Source organism: Chaetura pelagica, unplaced genomic scaffold (genome assembly GCF_000747805.2).
Source record: "Chaetura pelagica isolate M959 unplaced genomic scaffold, ChaPel_1.0 scaffold128, whole genome shotgun sequence".
NCBI lineage: Eukaryota > Metazoa > Chordata > Aves > Apodiformes > Apodidae > Chaetura > Chaetura pelagica.
In genome coordinates this window covers 442,418-447,171 of record NW_009954302.1, presented here as the reverse complement: position 1 = coordinate 447,171, position 4,754 = coordinate 442,418, and positions in this window count along the sequence as shown.

The following is a 4,754-nucleotide window of genomic DNA, read 5'->3' as shown; positions in this document are numbered from 1 at the left end:
CTCTTGATTTTGCAGTATAGACAAGAATTCTGGTCCCCAAACTGAGAAGAGTGATCTAATCACCAGGCTATGGCACACTGGGGGGCAGGTGGGAAGGAGTCACGGGCCAGAGTCCAACAGGGCAGGGAAAGAAGGGGGGGGTTTGGGGGAACCCATCACACCGTGACTGTCACCACTGGCTGAATTTCCTTCCCACAGATCCTGTTCTCCCTTCTTCACAACAACTAGGCAAGGAACAAGAGACCTCGCTGAAGGATCTAACACTCCCTACTGCCATTGGTATCACTCAGACACGTGCTTCTTCAAAAGACTGGCCAGGTTATGACACTTACTTGTACCATTGCACCACTTTGGTAACAATATTCAAGGTTGAAATGGTGTGTCCTGGTTTGAGTTATTGATATATAAACCAGAACTGAACCATAAGCCCAAGTTAAACCATCCCATGATGTGCATTCTCCTTTTCTATTCACCACCCAACTTGTGCTGCCCTTGGCAGGTGCTCGCCCTGTCTTATGATTCTGACTTGTAAAAAAGCACAATGCAAAGAGAAAAGACCTTGCAGATAATTTAAGATCAAGGCAGTTCCCTGCCTCCACAATCATTCTTACAGAGAGCCTGACTGGCCACTTCCAAGTCCTGACTTAAAAACAGCAAACGGAAAAGCCCACCAGAAAGCTCTGCTGTTGATAACTAAAAAATACAACTCTTTCCTCTTCAAACTCCCACATATAATGTAGTAAGTTCTGACAACTGAAAAAAAAAATAGTGTGGAACCATGTAGAAAAGTGTACAAGTACACATGTGGATAGCAATTCTGATTCGTGACACTTGTCAATCACAATTACACATGTAAACGAGTAATTCTCTTAACTCATACAGTCTAATCTGATAAGAATGCCTGTTACCAGTTGTATAGAATTCTGGTCTTTTTAATTTACACGTCTGCATAGCACTGTGCTGTTCAGTTCATTAATGCACGGTAAAGGTGCAGATGCAGCTTCTGGAATGCAACACCATCCCTCTAAGTGTTTTAGCATCTTCGTGCAGCTTGGAAGGAAAGTCTCCCAATTCCTCACTATCGACTGTAAGAATCATGTCGAAAAAGACAGGCCAGCAAGACCGATGGCAGGGGGTGTTCACTGAGCTCACCTTGGTGGGAAGAAGAGATTGAATGGAAGACACTAACTGCTAATCTTTATTCTTAAGCACCAAGTAAAACAGATAATAGAAAACAATGACTAACTCAACTTACTGTGAACTCACCTCATTAACATACCAAATAGCAGGGCTGGAAGGACCCCCTGCTCAGAAAAGCCCCTTCCCCTGGGGCCATGTGCAGTGAAAATAGAAGCCCTGCTATTTAACCGATCATGTAGACTTGGAGATAAGGTAATTTTGCATGTCCGGTGTATAAAAGAAACCCTGTGCTACGGTGAGGGTGTGCCAGCAAAAACGGCATTTAAACCACAGGGTTTTAGATACCATCTATCATGAGACGTTTGTTCCTTTTAAATCCTCATGGTGGTATATTGCTTCATATATAAAACTCAGAGACTTCAATGAGAACTGTTCTACTCGAGTGCCATTTGCTGCTGAAGAGGTGAATCGCCCTTTGCATTTTGGTCAAAAGACAAGATACACGTTTGCAACTAACACGAAATGTGTTCAACAGCATCTGGGGAAGGGGCTGCTCTATTTCCTTGCTTTCAGGATGTCGTGAAAGACACAGCACAGGTAACCTAGTGAAGGTAAAGAAGTTACAGGAATACCAAAAAAGGCTGATATTCTAAGGTGAACATTGGCTAAGTTTTTTAATCTTTATCACAAAATGACAATGGTATCATGTATAATGGTATCATGAAGGCTGTGGTTTACCCAGAGCCAACCAAAGTGATTGTGTAGATATTTATATTCATCCTCAGCAAGGGACAATGATTAAACAATCTAGTCATTAAGACACCACACAGCCAAGTGTCTGAGGTCCTGCTCCCTGTCCCTGTGTGTCTGTATTTCACAAGAAACAGGCACTGGACAAAACACAGAAGGCAATTCAGGCTTCCCAAGGGAAGCTCAGAGTCTTGCAGGCTGGTGGAAATAGAATCATAGACTCATTCATGTTGGAAGGGACCTTAAAGATCATCAAGTTCCAACCTCCCTGCCATGAGCAGGGAAAAGCAGTCCTGTCCCAGGCAGCAGGCGAGTGGGAAGCTGCTCCAACCCCCTGGTGACAGGTGAAATGCTGCCCTTTGGGATGCTTTACAGCAACTGCTCAGGCATAATGGTTTGAAATAACCCAGTAACAATCACCCACTCTCAACGAGCGGTCCCAGGAGGAGGCAGGATCGGGGGCAGTTGCCTCTGCTCAGGCTGCCCTGGCTTGGGATGAAGGCCCTGGATGAAGGCCTGGGATGCAGGCTTGGGATGAAGGCCCTGGGATGAAGGCCTGGGATGAAGGCCCTGGGATGAAGGCCTGGGATGAAGGCATGGGATGAAGGCCATGGGGGGAAGGCCCGGGGATGGAGGCCTGGGTTGAGGCAAGGCCTGGGATGCAGGCATGGGATGAAGGCCTGGGATGCAGGCATGGGATGAAGGCCTGGGATGCAGGCATGGGATGAAGGCCTGGGATGCAGGCATGGGATGAAGGCCTGGGATGCAGGCATGGGATGAAGGCCTGGGATGCAGGCATGGGATGAAGGCCCTGGGATGCAGGCATGGGATGAAGGCTGCCTCCTGGAAAGCTCTCCTGCTGAGCTGGAGAAGCTGAGAGAACTGCGAGTTCCAGGTCCTGCTATGGGAGCCAAGGAATTTGCATCTTTTACTCCCTCGCTGTAAGCACTGGGTTCAGTAATTCCAACCCTGCCATTATCCTCGGGGTGCATCCGATTCCTCCAGTTTGCAAAGAAAACGACGCAACTCAAATTCAAGCCAACTGAGCTCTATATAAATACCAATCCAAAACTGAGCCATAAAGTGCATTTCTTGCCTTCTGCTCAGCTCCACAGGACAGTGATTTAAATGCTACAGCATTTTGATAAGGCCTTGTCAAAAAAAACCCAAACTGTGGGGGTTTTTTTTCTGGGCATTTTCATTATAATCTTTATTTTCTACCTCAGCATCCTTCTGTTGCTGAAAACCTCATAACTACAGTCACTGGTATGATGTTCAGAGCAAGCAAATAAGAAAGGTCAGTTTGCTTCCTAAAACAACTTTACTGATGTTACAAATTACACCTGACACTATTATAACAGACAAAAACTGGGGAGAAATCTGCATTGTTAGGTTTGTTCACCAGACTGTACTTTGTATATGCTGAAGTCAGGTTTCCTTTAAAATGACTTTTCTCAGGCAAACATTTGAAAAGGCTTGGGAAGTCACTTGAAAAGGTGAAGAAGATTCGATACCTGAAACCACCTAATTAAACAGAAATGTATTTCAAACTGGCGACCTGTCTTAAAACTGTGAAGTAAGAATGTTGCCTACGTTTAACTGGAACCATGAGCAAAACACAAGTAGATGATATGAAGATATGATACTCAAAGCAGATGCTTTCTAGCCTACCAATTTTGAGCCAGACTGGTGCTGCTAGGGACCCAAGAGTGGAGTTTTGTAGTAAAACGTTCTCAATACTGACACTTAAAACCACTGAATACCTCAGGAAACAGCATTCCAACATTTCAACCTTGTTCTGACCACGTGCGGCAAGTTCTAAAACGACACAAAACACTGGAAAAAGAGCCAGCAGATGTTGCTAGAAGCACTACCCCTGGAGACAACGAAATCCCTGTACTTAACACAGCCTGAAAACCTCTGCTGCCCTGTGGAGGAGGGCAGGAAGCCTCAAGCCTCCACTGAAGCCAGCCTGCAGCAAGGGCGTTTTGCCAGCAGGACTCAGGGGGGGGCATGTCCTTAATTTGGGTGTTTTTTTAAGATTTCACTTTACTTACATCTGCAGATGCAGTTAAAAAAAAAACCAACTCATATATATATATATAAAAAATCACTTTTCTCAGTTATCATACAAGTTGCCCAAAGCAGCAGCTTTCCCAACCTATCCCTAGTACTTTATCAAACACCCATTTAATCTCGCGCTGGTCAGCAAGACACTAACCCGGTTTGCTCCCAGCACTGGTGCATCCATTTGCTTTTGCTTCCAGCCAGGCTGCCTTGCCCTGGCCCTGCTGGGAACACGTCCTTTTCCCCTCCACGCTTCACCCCTTCCAATTCTTCGCGTTCTGGGTTTATTTCTTCTGCCAACCCCGCTCCCCCTGAACTTTGGAGGAGGGTTTTAAATCCCCCTTCCCAACTGCCACCGACTGGGCTTTGTCACCCAAGGCAGGGAAAAAAAAAACCCACTTTAGCCAAGATGAAAAGCAAGCCCAGCGCAGGGTCTGAACCCACAACTCGCTCCATCAGACGGAATCGATCACATCCATCACATAATTGGATGACCAGGGGTTTTTACCACCCAGGCAGGGAAAAAAAAAACCCACTTTAGCCAAGATGAAAAGCAAGCCCAGCGCAGGGTCTGAACCCACAACTCGCTCCATCAGACGGAATCGATCACATCCATCACATAATTGGATGACCAGGCATCTGCTGGAAGCAGGGAGGAGGTTTTTCTCCACCCCCCCTATAAGGGGAAGCAGCCCCGGGGTGGGGCACGGGTGGGTTTTCAGCGACAAAACCCCTCAAGTCCCTTAAGGGCAGGGCCGTGCGGGAGCGGCCGCGGGGGTCACCCCACAACCCCCCCC